The following is a 21,463-nucleotide window of genomic DNA, read 5'->3' as shown; positions in this document are numbered from 1 at the left end:
AGGTTGGCACTAATGGGGGAGGTGGAGGAGGAGGTTGGCACTGAGGGAGAGGAGGAGGAGGTTGGCACTGAGGGAGAGGAGGAGGAGGTTGGCACTGAGGGAGAGGAGGAGGAGGAGGAGGTTGGCACTAATGGGGGAGGTGGAGGAGGAGGTTGGCACTGAGGGAGAGGAGGAGGAGGTTGGCACTGAGGGAGAGGAGGAGGAGGTTGGCACTGAGGGAGAGGAGGAGGAGGAGGAGGTTGGCACTAATGGGGAAGGTGGAGGAGGAGGTTGGCACTGAGGGAGAGGAGGAGGAGGAGGTTGGCACTGAGGGAGGTGGAGGAGGAGGTTGGCACTGAGGGAGAGGAGGAGGAGGTTGGCACTGAGGGAGAGGAGGAGGAGGTTGGCACTGAGGGAGAGGAGGAGGAGGTTGGCACTGAGGGAGAGGAGGAGGAGGTTGGCACTGAGAGAGAGGAGGAGGAGGAGGTTGGCACTGAGGGAGAGGAGGAGGAGGAGGAGGTTGGCACTGAGGGAGAGGAGGAGGAGGAGGTTGGCACTGAGGGAGAGGAGGAGGAGGAGGTTGGCACTGAGGGAGAGGAGGAGGAGGAGGTTGGCACTGAGGGAGAGGAGGAGGAGGAGGTTGGCACTGAGGGAGAGGAGGAGGAGGTTGGCACTGAGGGAGAGGAGGAGGAGGTTGGCACTGAGGGAGAGGAGGAGGAGGTTGGCACTGAGGGAGAGGAGGAGGAGGAGGTTGGCACTGAGGGAGAGGAGGAGGAGGAGGTTGGCACTAAGGGGGGAGGTGAAGGAGGAGGTTGGCACTCAGGTGGGAGGTGGAGGAGGAGGTTGGCACTGAGGGAGAGGAGGAGGAGGAGGTTGGCACTAAGGGGGGAGGTGGAGGAGGAGGTTAGCACTCAGGTGGGATGTGGAGGAGGAGGTTGGCACTCAGGCGGGAGGTGGAGGAGGAGGTTGGCACTCAGGGGGGAGGTGGAGGAGGAGGTTGGCAGTGAGGGGGAGGGAGGAGGCAACTCACCTGGAGGTGTCTTGTGTTGTGGAGGGGCTCAGTCTGCTGGTGTGGTCGTGGGTGTGGCAGTGGCGGTGCTGAAATGAGGCAATAGTAAATTATATATCTATTAACTGGACACACACACACACACACACACACATTAACATTATACTGGATACTGTTTATATCCCATAATGTATTTTGTTACCTCACTCTTCCTACCAGCACAGCATGTTATTACACACACACACACACACACACACACACACACACACACACACATGTACAGCTTAACATAATACTGCATACTGTTTATATCTCATAATGTTACCTCACTCTTCCTACCAGCACACCATGTTATTACACACACACACACACACACACACACACACACACACACACACACACACACACACATTAACATAATACTGCATACTGTTTATATCTCATAATGTTACCTCACTCTTCCTACCAGCACACCATGTTATTACACACACACACACACACACACACACACACACACATTAACATAATACTGCATACTGTTTATATCTCATAATGTTACCTCACTCTTCCTACCAGCACACCATGTTATTCCATTTCAGGAGTGGTGCATCAGTGAAGGGGTTCAGGCAGACTGTATGCCACTCCTTCAGGGCCAAAAGTCTATCCTAAACTATATAAAGTCATATGGAAACAGCAACACCAAAATATCTGACGGCACCATTACGTGAGAGAGACAAATGAGAAGTGATGGAGCGAGGTGGTGTTGATGTGGAGGTGGGAAGCACATTAAAAGATGTACTGTGGGAAGCACATTAAAAGATGTACTGTACTATGAGATGGTCTGGCCAAGTGGAGAGGAGGGAGAAAGACACTGACTACAAGTGTGTGTCAGCGAGGTGACACGGGAGGCTGAGGGAATGGACGACCCAGGATGAGACGGAGGGATGGCATACAGACGCAGCCGAGGGAGGGATATGTGAGTTGGAGAGAGGTTAGTCAGATGGCGGACCACAACGCGTTTGTAGCCAACCCTGACGGGATTCAAGCGTGTAGCGATAGATAGATAATTAGACATAAATAGATGTAGACATAGACAAACATAGAAAGAGACATGCCAGGAGATACAGGCAAAATTTTCTATAGCGTGACGGGAGTCCAACCCAGGCTGCTGTAAGCTTATATCAATACAGATAAATATTACAAGCACTGCTATAACCCATCATTCATTTTACTCCTGCCACCTTCACACGATTTTACTTGTTGCTGGGGCTGGTCTTCTCTAGGGTTTCGTAGCACATTTTACAAAGTAACTTATTCCAGTATTACATGTTAGCCTTCTTTTGTATGTTATTTATCTCTCTTGACAGCAATTTTTGTATTAACATTACGAGAAGATAATGAGGCATAATGAGCAGAGTACATCAGTACGGAGGAAGTGTTACAAAATATCACATTACACCTACACATTACAGTACATGCTATGTGTCATTATAGTATAGATATAGTTGGCGTCAGTAACTTAAAAGATGCTACTGGGTGTAATGTGCAGAATAAATAGCTAAGGAAAACGTGTTACGAATCTTCAGGACCACTAGGAATACGAGGGTGAGTCTGCGTTGCCATGGATACCACTGATCTTACCCCTCACAACAGCGACCTTCCTACCATCCTCACTCCGCGGTGACCAGCATAAAAATGACGCTATTTCCACTATTTTATCGCGTAGGACTGTTTCCTTGGTGCAGACGGGTGGCTGTACCGATATTACAATACCGACATAGCTTAGTTCTCGCCTGTATAGTCGAATAATTGTATTTAAAGCTAAAATGATGTGCATACCAATGTTACCAACAGTAAAAGTACCCTTGGCCTCTGATGTCCGTTCCAGATTAAAGGAATATTATAAAGACTGTTAGTTTCTCTTACATATTTCGTCCCTGCTGTCTTAGCGGTCATAATTCAAAACCATTCTGTGAGATATTCGTGTCTCTCTGTTAACTTAATTACTGACATGCAACTTCCGGAGACACCCTGTGATCTGGCAACTGTGTGGGGTGATGCGAGGCTGCCATGGCTGTAGCACCGTAGTCGTAAATGATCTTAACCATTTCTTACGATAAATATTCCTTTACGGAAGTAAATCGGTATCAGAAATCGGTGTGTATGGAGGTATTTCCAGCTAAATATTCAGCCTGGTTTGGTGGTGAAGTGTTTGGGGGATATACCAGTGAAAACAAAAAGGCTCCTGTACACAGGTAAAGGTGAGAAAATATTACGTCATATTTTGTTAGAACTTAATGTGTCACGTCAGCTAATGTGGTGCTAATGTGCACTTGATGTCTGCCTTAACTTCACTACATAACTACACCCAAATTGGCAAGTTTCTCAGTCACATAAGTTGATAATAATAATACCAAATAGATCAACGGCGCTAAGGTAAAATTATTTGAATTCTGACGTCATTTTTAGGGTGTTGTTGGTGAGAGTGTCAAGTTGTAACACTAAGAAGAGAAACCCTTGCAAGTAACTAATTGGCTGATCTAAGTTTGTCTCTTGTATCATTATTAGGTCATTCTAGAGGCTGGTAGTCCGCCTGAAGATGGTACACACTGGCCTCTTGGCCTATACAAGCAATAGCACAAAATTATCTCTTAAATGAAAGAAATCGCCAAGATATCACTCTTGTAATTTCTGTGTTGCGTTGGTCTCCCTGGCCCAACATGGATGCCAAAGACTGCAGATTCTAGCTTCATAATTTCAGCAGCAAGATCCACAACAGGGGTTGTTTTTTAACGCTGCTTGAGGTGTTTGTCGCTGATAATATATGGTAATTAACCGTACTGATGTGCTGTTGTGGCTGTGTGTGTGAAAATAAAGTCATAGGAGAGTGTAGTTCAAACACGCAGGTTATCTAACCTCGTTGAACTGAATCAATGAATCAGCTCGACCAAAGACATTTGTCAGTTCAACCAACACCTCGAGGTCTCACAACACCACGCAGTTCCCAGATCTAGGTGTGCTGGCCATTTACCAAATTTGATTTTATTATAATAGGAGTAGTTATACAATTAAGGGAAATGGCATAAAAATAGTCGTTATTGAAAATATTACACTTTCATGAACCCTAAGTTGACTAAAAACAAGAAGCCTCAGTAATTTTGCTATGAGTTAAAGATTGACTCGGCAGGCTACTGGTCTTATTATACTTGAGAACACTGTGTAGCATATTATTTTGCTGTAAATAATCTTTATCCTCAACGACTGCAATAAATAAGTGATGTAAGTATTGTACTATCCATACACCTACCCTCCTGCCCCAAAGAAACAGTCGAAAAAGATAAAATAATGGAAATATCGTCATTTTTATGTTGGCCACCGACGAGAGAGGACAGGGAGGTCGCAATGGTTGGCAGGAAAACGAGTGGTTTCCATGGTAACGCAGCCTCAACTGGCACATACTAAATATTTGCTGTTTTGGGAGTGTGTGGGTAGGGGTAGGTGTAGATGGGAGTTGATGGGTGTATGTCAGTGTGGGTGGGGGTAGATGGGTGTTAGTGGGTGTAGGAGTACTGGGATCATCGTTGATGGATGTGGGTGTTTGTGGGTGAGTGTGAGTGGTTGTTGGTTGGCGTGGGTGGATGCAGGCTGGTGTGAATTGGTGTAGGTTGGTGTAAGTGTGTGTAGCTGGGTACAGTTGCATATGGACGAGTGTAGGGAGTGTACATGGATGAAGGTAGGTGTAGGTTAGTATGGAGGGTGTAGGTTGGTGTGGGAGGGCATAGGTGGATGTAGGTTGGTGTGGGTAGTTATACTGTAGGTGGGTATGGGTGAGGAATGGTGGGTATGGCTGGGTGTAGTTGGGAGTGGGTGTGTAGGCGTGTTTACAGAGTGGGGTGTTTGGGGGAAGAAGGAGAGGGAGCCCAGGAACAAAGTATATACGACAAGCTGACTAGGAGTGTGCTAAAGCGAGGTGGTTGTGGAAAAAATGAAAAGAAGAGTGAGAACGAGATGGAGAGATAAGATGCGAGAGAACTGATGAGAGGGAGGTGGTGAGCCGTGGGAAGCAGGGTCGCTACTGAGTAGGGACAAAAGCTTCTGAAAGTCGTTTAGCCGAGGCCACTGCTGACAGTATGCAGCGCCAGACCAGTGGCGATGGAAGTCATCACAGTTTCGGGGCCATGGTGGGGCCATGTCCTAATCTGGGGGCAAGGTGGGGCCATGTCCTAATCTGGGGGGCAAGGTGGGGCCATGTTCTAATCTGGGGGGCAAGGTGGGGCCATGTCCTAATCTGAGGGCAAGGTGGGGCCATGTCCTAATCTGGGGGCAAGGTGGGGCCATGTCCTAATCTGGGGGGCAAGGTGGGGCCATGTCCTAATCTGGGGGGCAAGGTGGGGCCATGTCCTAATCTTGGGAGGGGGGGCAAGGTGGGACCAAGTCCTAATCTTCGGGGAGGGGAGGGGGGGGTGGCGGCCATCAGCTACACCCAACCACATTGACATACAGTAATAGCCATCCACACCCACGTACTGTACATGCATCCCCACCCATCCAAGTGCAACCTCAGTCACCCACAATTGTCCACACCTACTCAGTCCCACCAACACCATATCATAGTTACGTACGCTTAACAATACCACCTACACCCACCTACACTCACCCACAATTACCTACATCCATTTACTGTGTAACCACTCACTAAATCTCACCAACCTACACCCACCCTCTCTTACCTACATCATCCAACACCATTCTAAAAAACAGTACACCTGTCCACTCCCACCTACACCCAGCCTCTTCCCTCGCACCTCTTCCTTAGCAATATATTTCTCGTATTTCAGCTCATTAATCTCTTCCATGACATTAATATCATTTTGATACTGGGATCATTTGCATCAATATCATACAAACAAATACGTGCAGAATTAATCACTAGAGAAAATGTATAGCAATACTACAGTCCAGCGTCTGCGTTGCCATGGCGACCATTTGTTTCCCTGTCCAATGGAGCTCCCTTCCCCCACCCTCTAGCCTCGGTGGCCGACATAAAAATGACGATATTTCCACTATTTTATCGCGTAGGACTGTTTCCTTGGTGCAGACGGGTGGCTGTACCGATATTACAATACCGACATAGCTTAGTTCTCACCTGTATAGTCGAATAATTGTATTTAAAGCTAAAATGATGTGCATACCAATGTTACCAACAGTAAAAGTACCCTTGGCCTCTGATGTCGGTTCCAGATTAAAGGAATATTATAAAGACTGTTAGTTTCTCTTACATATTTCGTCCCTGCTGTCTTAGCGGTCATAATTCAAAACCATTCTGTGAGATATTCGTGTCTCTCTGTTAACTTAATTACTGACATGCAACTTCCGGAGACACCCTGTGATCTGGCAACTGTGTGGGGTGATGCGAGGCTGCCATGGCTGTAGCACCGTAGTCGTAAATGATCTTAACCATTTCTTACGATAAATATTCCTTTACGGAAGTAAATCGGTATCAGAAATCGGTGTGTATGGAGGTATTTCCAGCTAAATATTCAGCCTGGTTTGGTGGTGAAGTGTTTGGGGGATATACCAGTGAAAACAAAAGGCTCCTGTACACAGGTAAAGGTGAGAAAATATTACGTCATATTTTGTTAGAACTTAATGTGTCACGTCAGCTAATGTGGTGCTAATGTGCACTTGATGTCTGCCTTAACTTCACTACATAACTACACCCAAATTGGCAAGTTTCTCAGTCACATCAGTTGATAATAATAATACCAAATAGATCAACGGCGCTAAGGTAAAATTATTTGAATTCTGACGTCATTTTTAGGGTGTTGTTGGTGAGAGTGTCAAGTTGTAACACTAAGAAGAGAAACCCTTGCAAGTAACTAATTGGCTGATCTAAGTTTGTCTCTTGTATCATTATTAGGTCATTCTGGAGGCTGGTAGTCCGCCTGAAGATGGTACACACTGGCCTCTTGGCCTATACAAGCAATAGCACAAAATTATCTCTTAAATGAAAGAAATCGCCAAGATATCACTCTTGTAATTTCTGTGTTGCGTTGGTCTCCCTGGCCCAACATGGATGCCAAAGACTGCAGATTCTAGCTTCATAATTTCAGCAGCAAGATCCACAACAGGGGTTGTTTTTTAACGCTGCTTGAGGTGTTTGTCGCTGATAATATATGGTAATTAACCGTACTGATGTGCTGTTGTGGCTGTGTGTGTGAAAATAAAGTCATAGGAGAGTGTAGTTCAAACACGCAGGTTATCTAACCTCGTTGAACTGAATCAATGAATCAGCTCGACCAAAGACATTTGTCAGTTCAACCAACACCTCGAGGTCTCACAACACCACGCAGTTCCCAGATCTAGGTGTGCTGGCCATTTACCAAATTTGATTTTATTATAATAGGAGTAGTTATACAATTAAGGGAAATGGCATAAAAATAGTCGTTATTGAAAATATTACACTTTCATGAACCCTAAGCTGACTAAAAACAAGAAGCCTCAGTAATTTTGCTATGAGTTAAGATTGACTCGGCAGGCTACTGGTCTTATTATACTTGAGAACACTGTGTAGCATATTATTTTGCTGTAAATAATCTTTATCCTCAACGACTGCAATAAATAAGTGATGTAAGTATTGTACTATCCATACACCTACCCTCCTGCCCCAAAGAAACAGTCGAAAAAGATAAAATAATGGAAATATCGTCATTTTTATGTTGGCCACCGACGAGAGAGGACAGGGAGGTCGCAATGGTTGGCAGGAAAACGAGTGGTTTCCATGGTAACGCAGCCTCAACTGGCACATACTAAATATTTGCTGTTTTGGGAGTGTGTGGGTAGGGGTAGGTGTAGATGGGAGTTGATGGGTGTATGTCAGTGTGGGTGGGGGTAGATGGGTGTTAGTGGGTGTAGGAGTACTGGGATCATCGTTGATGGATGTGGGTGTTTGTGGGTGAGTGTGAGTAGTTGTTGGTTGGCGTGGGTGGATGCAGGCTGGTGTGAATTGGTGTAGGTTGGTGTAAGTGTGTGTAGCTGGGTACAGTTGCATATGGACGAGTGTAGGGAGTGTACATGGATGAAGGTAGGTGTAGGTTAGTATGGAGGGTGTAGGTTGGTGTGGGAGGGCATAGGTGGATGTAGGTTGGTGTGGGTAGTTATACTGTAGGTGGGTATGGGTGAGGAATGGTGGGTATGGCTGGGTGTAGTTGGGAGTGGGTGTGTAGGCGTGTTTACAGAGTGGGGTGTTTGGGGGAAGAAGGAGAGGGAGCCCAGGAACAAAGTATATACGACAAGCTGACTAGGAGTGTGCTAAAGCGAGGTGGTTGTGGAAAAAATGAAAAGAAGAGTGAGAACGAGATGGAGAGATAAGATGCGAGAGAACTGATGAGAGGGAGGTGGTGAGCCGTGGGAAGCAGGGTCGCTACTGAGTAGGGACAAAAGCTTCTGAAAGTCGTTTAGCCGAGGCCACTGCTGACAGTATGCAGCGCCAGACCAGTGGCGATGGAAGTCATCACAGTTTCGGGGCCATGGTGGGGCCATGTCCTAATCTGGGGGCAAGGTGGGGCCATGTCCTAATCTGGGGGCAAGGTGGGGCCATGTTCTAATCTGGGGGGCAAGGTGGGGCCATGTCCTAATCTGAGGGCAAGGTGGGGCCATGTCCTAATCTGGGGGCAAGGTGGGGCCATGTCCTAATCTGGGGGGCAAGGTGGGGCCATGTCCTAATCTGGGGGGCAAGGTGGGGCCATGTCCTAATCTTGGGAGGGGGGGCAAGGTGGGACCAAGTCCTAATCTTCGGGGAGGGGAGGGGGGGGGTGGCGGCCATCAGCTACACCCAACCACATTGACATACAGTAATAGCCATCCACACCCACGTACTGTACATGCATCCCCACCCATCCAAGTGCAACCTCAGTCACCCACAATTGTCCACACCTACTCAGTCCCACCAACACCATATCATAGTTACGTACGCTTAACAATACCACCTACACCCACCTACACTCACCCACAATTACCTACATCCATTTACTGTGTAACCACTCACTAAATCTCACCAACCTACACCCACCCTCTCTTACCTACATCATCCAACACCATTCTAAAAAACAGTACACCTGTCCACTCCCACCTACACCCAGCCTCTTCCCTCGCACCTCTTCCTTAGCAATATATTTCTCGTATTTCAGCTCATTAATCTCTTCCATGACATTAATATCATTTTGATACTGGGATCATTTGCATCAATATCATACAAACAAATACGTGCAGAATTAATCACTAGAGAAAATGTATAGCAATACTACAGTCCAGCGTCTGCGTTGCCATGGCGACCATTTGTTTCCCTGTCCAATGGAGCTCCCTTCCCCCCCACCCTCTAGCCTCGGTGGCCGACATAAAAATGACGATATTTCCACTATTTTATCGCGTAGGACTGTTTCCTTGGTGCAGACGGGTGGCTGTACCGATATTACAATACCGACATAGCTTAGTTCTCACCTGTATAGTCGAATAATTGTATTTAAAGCTAAAATGATGTGCATACCAATGTTACCAACAGTAAAAGTACCCTTGGCCTCTGATGTCCGTTCCAGATTAAAGGAATATTATAAAGACTGTTAGTTTCTCTTACATATTTCGTCCCTGCTGTCTTAGCGGTCATAATTCAAAACCATTCTGTGAGATATTCGTGTCTCTCTGTTAACTTAATTACTGACATGCAACTTCCGGAGACACCCTGTGATCTGGCAACTGTGTGGGGTGATGCGAGGCTGCCATGGCTGTAGCACCGTAGTCGTAAATGATCTTAACCATTTCTTACGATAAATATTCCTTTACGGAAGTAAATCGGTATCAGAAATCGGTGTGTATGGAGGTATTTCCAGCTAAATATTCAGCCTGGTTTGGTGGTGAAGTGTTTGGGGATATACCAGTGAAAACAAAAGGCTCCTGTACACAGGTAAAGGTGAGAAAATATTACGTCATATTTTGTTAGAACTTAATGTGTCACGTCAGCTAATGTGGTGCTAATGTGCACTTGATGTCTGCCTTAACTTCACTACATAACTACACCCAAATTGGCAAGTTTCTCAGTCACATCAGTTGATAATAATAATACCAAATAGATCAACGGCGCTAAGGTAAAATTATTTGAATTCTGACGTCATTTTTAGGGTGTTGTTGGTGAGAGTGTCAAGTTGTAACACTAAGAAGAGAAACCCTTGCAAGTAACTAATTGGCTGATCTAAGTTTGTCTCTTGTATCATTATTAGGTCATTCTGGAGGCTGGTAGTCCGCCTGAAGATGGTACACACTGGCCTCTTGGCCTATACAAGCAATAGCACAAAATTATCTCTTAAATGAAAGAAATCGCCAAGATATCACTCTTGTAATTTCTGTGTTGCGTTGGTCTCCCTGGCCCAACATGGATGCCAAAGACTGCAGATTCTAGCTTCATAATTTCAGCAGCAAGATCCACAACAGGGGTTGTTTTTTAACGCTGCTAGAGGTGTTTGTCGCTGATAATATATGGTAATTAACCGTACTGATGTGCTGTTGTGGCTGTGTGTGTGAAAATAAAGTCATAGGAGAGTGTAGTTCAAACACGCAGGTTATCTAACCTCGTTGAACTGAATCAATGAATCAGCTCGACCAAAGACATTTGTCAGTTCAACCAACACCTCGAGGTCTCACAACACCACGCAGTTCCCAGATCTAGGTGTGCTAGCCATTTACCAAATTTGATTTTATTATAATAGGAGTAGTTATACAATTAAGGGAAATGGCATAAAAATAGTCGTTATTGAAAATATTACACTTTCATGAACCCTAAGTTGACTAAAAACAAGAAGCCTCAGTAATTTTGCTATGAGTTAAAGATTGACTCGGCAGGCTACTGGTCTTATTATACTTGAGAACACTGTGTAGCATATTATTTTGCTGTAAATAATCTTTATCCTCAACGTCTGCAATAAATAAGTGGTGTAAGTATTGCACTATCCAAACACCCACCCTCCTGCCCCAAAGAAACAGTCGAAAAAGATAAAATAATGGAAATATCGTCATTTTTATGTTGGCCACCGACGAGACAGGATGACAGGGAGGTGGGTCCTGTTGGCGGGAAAACGAGTGGTTTCCATGGCAACGCAGACTCAACTGGCACATTAAAAATATTTGCTATTTTGGGAGCGTGTGCTTGATTTACAACATAAGTGGTTTAGTGGTAAAGACAGTAACATAATAATTCAATGTTTTACGACATAAGTGGCTTAGTGGTAAAGACAGTAACATAATAATGTTTGACGACATAAGTGGCTTAGTGGTAAAGACAGTAACATAATAATGTTTGACGACATAAGTGGCTTAGTGGTAAAGACAGTAACATAATAATGTTTGACGACATAAGTGGCTTAGTGGTAAAGACAGTAACATAATAATTCAATGTTTGACGACATAAGTGGCTTAGTGGTAAAGACAGTAACATAATAATGTTCGACGCATTACTTTGACAATATAAGCCTTCAATATTCCTTGAACCACAAACCTGAGTTGCTTTCCTTTGCTTGTCAGACCGATGTGGGATGACAGTATTGCTGTTTAACTTGGCACCACTGTAACACCAATACTTTTGCCTTTAATATACTTATTTAGGTATAAACGCGATACATAAATGATGCCAGTGTTGTAATGACCCTGTACCCACTCCCCTGTACCAAACATACACACACGGAAGTTACGTTTGTGGAAATATCATTTTTATGTGGGCCACCGAGGAGACAGGATGAGGGGCACATCTCTCTCTCTCTCTCTCTCTCTCTCTCTCAGGGGTTCCTAAATGGGTGGGGTTGGGGGGGGGTAATCTGGATATTCTATAGGGTGCTTGAACAGATAAGGTCAAAACGGCCAAAGTGTCCTTTCTGATGTGCTGTTCGTTATATAATGATATATTTACTAACCAAATGCTTTGAATTTTAGTCTGGGCTTATTAGGAATATTTTTTTTCTGAGATGTCAGATAATACATAATCGTTACATAAAAGTACATGTACAACATTCCTGAGCCTTTATAAAAATGTCTATAACACCGTTAGATTCCCTGCCGTTACCCTGTACAAATAACCGCTAAATGCAGCCACAGAACTGTACAACTGAATTATTGAAAATAACTGCCACGGATCAGTCCCCCCCCCCCCCGAAGAACTGCTGACAGGGACGGTGGTGTTGGCGGGAAAGCCTATGGTGTCCATGGCAACGCAGACTGACGGTGGTACTCCAACTGGCTTTATTTCGTAACACCTCTACCTTGGCAACTTATTCTGCACTCCACACCTCAGTATCTTTATGCACGTTACTGATGTAAACTATATTTATATTAAAACCAACTAATCACTAAACAAGACAATGTTAAGGTGTTATAGGCAGAATAAATCTCTAAAGGATGGGTGTTAAGAAGCCTACTATGTCACCTTAGCTAATTACTCATCATATTACACCTGGTTAATGTGTGTGTGTGTGTGTGTGTGTGTGTGTGTGTGTGTGTGTGTGAGAGAGAGAGAGAGAGAGAGAGAGAGAAATCTGGAAGTGAATGTAGGAGAGTAAAAATTCTTGAGTTTGAGAGGAATGACGTGATGGAGTGTGTGTGTGTGTGTGTGTGTGTGTGTGTGTGTGTGTGTGTGTGTGTGTGTGTGTGCCTTTAATACACTGCCAGCTCACCTGCAGGCCCTTGTGTGTTGCGGAGACGGCTCAGGCTGCTGGTGTGGGTGTGGGGATGGCAGTGAGTGTGCTGAAATGAGACAGAGGAAATAAGCATGTATACCTATTAATTAAACATGGAGTTAATTATCACACGAGTGTATACTGGCACTTAGTAAATACCCTCACAATACACACACACACACACACACACACTAGCATGCATACTCTTAACATAACATCTAGAATTAAATACCCTCCTAGTACACACACACACACACACACACGCACACACCAACTAGCATCATACTCTTTAACATCTACAATTAGTACTAGTACACGTTACTGAGGCTAGTGTTTCATAGCAATGTATATGCTTTTCCAATTTATTTATGTATAGACTTGTTATGGACTATAATTAGATGTGTTGTATATGGTGTGTATGGTATATGGTGTGTATGGTATATGGTGTGTATGGTATATGGTGTGTATGGTATATGGTGTGTATGGTATATGGTGTGTATGGTATATGGTGTGTATGGTATATGGTGTGTATGGTATATGGTGTGTATGGTATATGGTGTGTATGGTATATGGTGTGTATGGTATATGGTGTGTATGGTATATGGTGTGTATGGTATATGGTGTGTATGGTATATGGTGTGTATGGTATATGGTGTGTATGGTATATGGTATGTATGGTATATGGTGTGTATGGTATATGGTGTGTATGGTATATGGTGTGTATGGTATATGGTGTGTATGGTATATGGTATGTATGGTATATGGTGTGTATGGTATATGGTGTGTATGGTATATGGTGTATGGTATACGGTGTGTATGGTATATGGTGTATGGTATACGGTGTATGGTATACGGTGTGTATGGTATACGGTGTGTATGGTATATGGTGTGTATGGTATATGGTATGTATGGTATATGGTGTGTATGGTATATGGTGTGTATGGTATATGGTGTGTATGGTATATGGTGTGTATGGTATATGGTGTGTATGGTATATGGTGTGTATGGTATATGGTGTGTATGGTATATGGTGTGTATGGTATATGGTGTATGGTATATGGTGTGTATGGTATATGGTGTATGGTATATGGTGTGTATGGTATATGGTGTGTATGGTATATGGTGTGTATGGTATATGGTGTGTATGGTATATGGTATATGGTGTGTATGGTATATGGTGTGTATGGTATATGGTGTGTATGGTATATGGTGTGTATGGTATATGGTATGGTATATGGTGTGTATGGTATATGGTGTGTATGGTATATGGTGTGTATGGTATATGGTGTGTATGGTATATACAACAGTTTTGTTACATACAGCACCAAAATAACTTGGATGGACTGACCAATATAACTAACTGTCCAACACCGCCGCCAATGCCACCATCTCCTCAACCACTTATTAATTACAAATACTTCACATTTATTGCTGCTCCTGTTACTTTATCTCGGTGTGTGTGGGGGGGAGCAGACCCATCAAGCATATGCAAGCAGGCGCCTTGTTGTGGCAAGCAGCGCCTGGCCAGGGTGGGAACAGAGTCCTTCCACATGGCGAGGTGCAGGTAAAATGGAGGAGGCATAGCCGCCAAGAGGATAAGCTTTATTTCGTAACACCTCTACCTTGGCCACTTATTCCGCACTCCACATCTCAGTACCTATATGCATGTTACTGATGTAAACTGTATTAAAACCATATAATTACCAAACAAGACAATGCTGAGGTGTTATAGCCAGAATAAATCGCTAAAGGATGGGTGTTACGAAGCCTACTTGATTGACTGATGGCCCAGGTTGTCTGTCTTGCAAGGCTTATTTCGCGAAGCTCGGTGCCAGAAAAAGACAATACTGTGGCTGTACATCCTGGCCACAGCACTTCTTCGTGACTAGCATCATATTTTAATGCTGACCTACTGTTATAACTCAGCGCTCAAGGTGGACAGTGGCAATTTTAGGCCAAATTGGAATGGCAGGAGTATATGTTTTTATTATTCCTGCCACCTCCAGACGATTTGACTCAGCTTGATGTGACAAGAGCGAATTCTATAGGGAACACAGGAGACTCCACAACACCTGCTCCTTAGCGATTTATTTTTCATATTACGCCCTAACTTTTATCCTTCCCATTACTAACATGACAGTTTTCATCGATAACATAAACAGGGAGACTGAGGTGTAACTAGCAGAATAAATCGCCAAGGTAGAGGTGATACGAAATAAATGCTGGAATAAGACAGTGATTCTGCGTTGCCATGGAGATCACCTCTCCTTGCTGGTATGAGAGAGAGAGAGAGAGAGAGAGAGAGAGAGAGAGAGACATTTCTCACCATACACACGTTGCTGTAGCCGTGAATTATAATACATACAATTGTGTGTTGTATTTATCACTGTAATATTCACTCTTACTTCCGTATATGAGAGACAGGGGTGTGAATTGGGAGCGAGGCAGTGAAATGGCATGGGACAGGGTGACGTGGAGGCGATTTGTTTGTGGCCACCCCGTATAAGGGACAGAGGCGTCCGGCAATAGATAGACAGATAGATAGATAGACGGTTCCGTTGTGAAGGGTTTGGTGGCGTTGTGAATAGCGATCAAAATATTACGTCAAAGAATCCTATACGGCACTAAGGCCTGGGATGATTTATAACTATGGCCCGTGGGTGTTGTGAGAGCGTCAGGCTGGCATTTATAAAGGATCCTAACTAATCTACAGCATAAACTCAACGCCATAAGTTATCTAGTATGACAGGTGGTTTGTTTGTCATATTTTGTCACTGTAATATTGACTAATTATTTTGTAAAGTGTTTGTTAGTTGCCTGAGTGATGCTAAGCGTCTATACAGGCAGTTATATACACAGTTTATGTTTAGAACAGTTTATAAATACAGCACAGGTTTTGGCTGAACTAAATCAGCGGGTTTGCCTAATGTGCTGTTAGTGTAGATAGGTTGTCTGTTTTAATCACACTACATAACTACCCAATAAACTGCCTCCTTCCTGCATACATAATTAACAGTAATAGCACAGAAATAAATCAAGGCAGCTAAAATACTATTACCATTAAAACAGTAAGTTGCATTGCTTGGTGGTGCTGTAGTAAAGACTGTCAGGTTTGGATACCAAGAACAGAAACAGCAGGCATAAGTTGACCTGAGCCTTTCCAATCACTTTACCTGGTATATTTTGTACAGTCAAACTTAGCCTGACATCTGGCCTGTCTTGTCCTACCCTAACAAATGTTCTGTTCTCACACAGCATCAGTCTTGGCCTATCCTCTCCTATTTTCCCTTTCTGCACTACACCCTCCTTTCATCCACCACACCAACCACTTCACACCAACCATGCTTCGAACCTGCCAGTGCTCCAGCATTCTCTTAAATACTCGGGTTTAATTTACCCAACTGATGGTGCAATTAATGTTGTTACATGGCATGTGTTCACTTGGGTTCAGCCAGACAGCCGCATCAATGATAACTGCAGCTTAAACACACATTACCTGACGTGAAGGAAGCAGTTCAACCCAAACCTTGAACCTTTTCCAGCACAGACTGACACACAACAGTTCCCACATCAGCACTGCATTACCTGTTGACCACCTCTGGATTTTACCACCAGGAAAATAAGAAAATAAAGGAGATATACCATAGGAAATATAGTTACTTGTAATATTAACACCATGCAAACCATCACTTTATTACAAACTAGGAAGTAAAGCTGTTTTTATTTGTCTTAAGAGTGTAACTGGCATGGTACGTTTCCTCCTTATATTGGCAATACTGAAAGAATATTATTTTTGGCCTAAATAATGTTGTTCAGGTACACAGGCGATACATAAGTGATCCAGTGTTGTAATAACCATATACACACCCGCCTGTACCAAAAACACACAGCTGGCAGGGGAAGTTAGTGAAATATCGCCATTTTTATGCTGGTCGCCGAGAAGTGAGGATGAGAGCGACGTCTCTCTCTCTCTCTCTCTCTCGTTAGCCAGTAAGATGAAGTTGACGGGAAAGCAAATATCTCCATGGCAACGCAGACTCCCGGTCTTATTGCAACTGACACTGGAGAATTCCTAACACATCTTGCTTACTGATTTATTCTGCATATTAAGACCTAGTTGTTAATGAGTTTGGAAGCGAGTGTATGAAACAAAATCTGAAACTACAAACAGCAAAGACTAAAGTTACGGTCTTTGAGAGGAATGATGTCAGTGATGCTATACTCATTGTACACTAACTTGGCCTAAAACTGCCATCACTCTACTCTGAATCCTGAGTTGTAGCCAGAGATTAACACCAGTACATGATGCCAGTCACGAATAAGTGCTATGGAATGGCTGAAGAGAACACAGGCTGCACCTAAAAATGCCGTCTCTCCACCATGAATGCCAGGCTGCAATAATTATAGTTCCCCACTAGACTATGATGCTAGTCACGAAGAAGTGCTACGAAAGGGATGTAGGGCCATAGCAGTCTTTCTCTGCCACTGAGCTACGTGAAATAAGCTACAAAAGAACCAACACCTGGGCTAAGTTAAGGTGAAACAATGTCAGGAAGCTAGTCACGAAGAAGTGCTATGAGTACAGCCACAGCATTGTCTTTTTCTGCCAATCAGCTGTGTGAAATAAGCTGTAAGACGACGACAATTTGGGCCATGTTAAGGTGAAAGAACTATAGGTAATGTGTTATTCTGTGCACCAGGCCAACCCATCTCAGAGTACTATGTATGTATGTATGTATATGTGTGTATGTATGTATGTCCAGTCAATGTGTTATTCCGTGCACCAGGCCAACCCATCTCAGAGTACTATGTACAGAACAGTATTGACGCAGGAGGGAAACTGATTGCATTGCTGCTGAATCATGTATGTATATATGTATGTATGTATGTATGTATGAATGTACAGTATGTATGTATGTACGATGTAGGTGTATGTATGTATGTACGATGTATGTATATGTATGAATGCACTGTATGTGTGTGTATGTATGTATGTACAGTGTGTGTGTGCATGTATCTGTATGTATGTACGTATGTACTGTATGTATGTATGTATGTAATGTATATATGTATGTAATGTATATGTGTATGTATGTATATGTGTATGTATGTATGTTCTGTGTGTGTGCATGTATTTGTATGTATGTATGTACAGTACGTATGTGTATGTATGTACAGTATGTGTGAATGTACAGTATATATATGTATGTATATATGTATGATGTATGTATGTGTGTGTATGTATGTATGTATGTATATATGTATGTACGTATGATCTATGTATGTAGATGTCCACTACGCACTACACCATGTCTTCTATATCTTTGTATTATGGTAGTCACACACACACTTTTTCAGCCACCTGCTACATGAAATAAGCTGCAAAAGGACGACATTTGCACCAAGTTAAGGTGCACCAACTACAGTCATCTTTCACGGTGATTATTTAAGGCAGCTTTCTCTTTGCCTGTCACCTGAGACACTGTACTACTGAGCAACACATCAAACCTTTACCCACACCACCTTACCCACACCACCTTTACCACCCACACCACCTTACCCACACCACCTTTACCACCCACACCACCTTTACCACCCACACCACCTTACCCACACCACCTTTACCCACACCACCTTTACCACCCACACCACCTTACCCACACCACCTTTACCCACACCACGTTGGTTTATTGTTGGAGGGACACAAGGCCAGAGTGAGAGCAGTGGAATCGAGTTATTTGAGAGGAGCATGTGAAGTTACATGGAGAGACAGACTGACAAATGAGGAAGTGAAGGAGTGTTGTGGTGTGGATGTGGATGTGTATGTATGTGTATATAAGTTCATGTATGTGTATGTATGTTTTCATGTGCAGTTACATGGAGAGACAGGCTGACAAATGAAGCAGTAAAGGAGTGTTGTGGTGTGGATGTAGATGTGATAGGAAGCGTTAGGAGAAACACTCTGAGGTGGTTTGGTCATGTGGAGAGGATGAAGAGTGAGAGACTGACGAGTGTGAATGAGGTGGAGGCCGAGGATGAGATGGAGGGATGGAGTGGAAAGGCCGCGTTTGGCAACCCTGCACTCTCGCCCTCCCAGCGTCAACTTCACTTCGTTCCCCTGCCAGTGTCCGTTGGACTTTCGGAGGGAGAGGAGGTATGATTCACTCTTAGAGGGTGGTGCATTGGTTAGAGCAGTAAAAGTCGTGGTACATATGTATACCGAATCGCCGACCACTAATATATTTTTCTCCCCTCGCGTATTGGTGCATCGATGTACCGAGGTCGCCTCGGTGCATCTGGGTACCAATACACGACCTACTGATGATATCTTGTTGCTCTGCGAATTGGTGCATTGATGTACCATTTCATTACTTTAGAAAAATGTGTATTTTCTAATGTATATACCTGTTAGTACCTATAAAATATGTCTTATTATTTCAATAAGCTGCACATCTCTCTCTCTCTCTCTCTCTCTCTCTCTCTCTCTCTCTCTCTCTCTCTCCAAGGAGAGTATCAACTTTCTGTGTTGGGTGTGATGGACAACCCCACCTTTGTATTTCATGTTTCAATGAAAAGCATGCAACTTCATACTAATAGGTTATATAATACAGGGCAAAAATTAGATATTTGGATATTCAGTTTTGCAAATTACGAGTCATATAGTGTAATAGTTAATTATTTTTGTATGTTTTATATAACCTTCATTTATCATAAGATTTAAAATTTTTAGATTTTTTTTTAATTTAGCAGTATTTTCCTTTACAGTTACTTACTGTTACATTATGTAATTCATTTACATTGTTTATAAATTGTTACCAGGCTTCTTGTGCGTCTTGGAACATAGTTTTATGAAATATTATCTCAATTTTTTTAAAACGAAGTGTTGATTTTTTACTTTTTATACAAGAAATGCATTCATAAGTGTTATATTTGATACCTGCCTTTCTATGATATTGATTATAATGCATTTGACCTAACTGTATTGTGTGAAAACTGATTTTGTATAAAAAAATGATGAACGAAAAACAAATAAATTTTTAGCTGATTATTAATCAATAACTTACCTATGTATAAGTATTTTTGTATTAAATAATACCATTGCAGCACATCTGTAGCTTTAATAAATGCAAATGGAAATAAATATTGATTATATACTCACATTTTCAAAAGTTTTTGAAAAGGGACATTCGGGTCAAGGATGTACCAATACGCCGAGGGGGAAACTTCTGCTTGGTACATCGATGGCCCGATAAGCGGTCAACGTGTTAAGAGAGTGGGGTGTGAGCTGGGAGGAAGGCAGTGAAATGACGAGGGACAGGGCGACATGGAGGCGACTTGTTTGTGGCCACCCCTCACGGGAAAAAGGCGTCTGGCAATAGATAGATAGATAGATAGACAGAAAGACGTTTATTCTTATCTGATAATGATCCCCATCCCATTTCAGCTGGGTTGATAGCCAAGTGTAGTCAGTTTGGGGGGGTTGATTTGACTAGTAACCAAGGAGATTCACATTACCCATAACTAAGGCTCATCAAATTTCACGTAACCATGACCTAATACTGTATTCAGGTGGGGGGTTGATTTGACTAGTAACCAAGGAGACTCACCCCTCCCTTAAGGCTCATCAAATTTCATGTAACCACGACCTAGTATACAAGGTGTGAAGGACTGATCTGACTAGTAACCAAGGAGACTCATTCGAATTACACGTAACATAACTAAGTATTCAGGACGTGACTGAAAAATATGATAATAATAATAATAATAATAATAATAATAATAATAATAATAAATACTGCACGACACATTAACCATATGAAAATTAGCTCATACTATACTACTACCACCATCCTAACTATCCTACTTAGCGATAGGATGAGGGAGCATCCAGAAACATTTATCTATCTATCTATCTATCTATTGCCAGATTCAAACAGCCAGGGGGAACAAGGCGTCGGGGATGATGATGGTGATGATGATGATGATGATGATGATGATGATGATGGAGGAGGAGGAGGAGGAGATGATGATGATGATGATGATGATGACGATACTGGTGGTGGTGGTGGAGGCAGTAATAATAATGATGATGGTACTTAAACAGAAATCGAGTCAGTAGAAATATCCTGTATTGTGTTGCCAAATACACCTTACAACACTAGATACAGGAGGAGGAGGAGGAGGAGATGATGATGATGATGATGGTATTTAAACAGAAATTAAGCCAGCTACCAAAAATTTTCCGGTATTGCGTTGCCAAATACACTTTCCAACACTAGATACAGGAGTGTGGTCAGTGACAACACCAACATGATACATAAACAACAGGCTTAATTATACTGTGAACTGGTTGCCACGGTAACTATTGGACCTGCCATCGTCACTTGTCCATCAATCACATCTCTTAACCACACTGTAGCTTCTTCTACTCCCTAACTCACGGGCATCTTCTCTCTCTCTCTCTCTCTGAATATATGTCTATATAGATATATATATAGATATATATATATATATATATATATATATATATATATATATACATATATATGTATGTATATATATATATTATATATATATATATATATATATAATATATATATATATATATATATATATATATATATATATATATATATATCACATCTCTTAACCATGCTGCAGTTTCTTTTACTCTCCAACTCCCCCTTTCCCAACCCTGGGGTCGCCAAACCCTCAAAATATCAAACATGTTCAATTCCAGATTATGTGATGTCTGCAACAC

Source organism: Coenobita brevimanus, chromosome 66 (genome assembly GCF_032717465.1).
Source record: "Coenobita brevimanus isolate Jiangsu-jjx chromosome 66, ASM3271746v2, whole genome shotgun sequence".
In the NCBI taxonomy this organism is placed as follows: domain Eukaryota; kingdom Metazoa; phylum Arthropoda; class Malacostraca; order Decapoda; family Coenobitidae; genus Coenobita; species Coenobita brevimanus.
Note: the sequence above shows the minus strand (reverse complement) of the source record.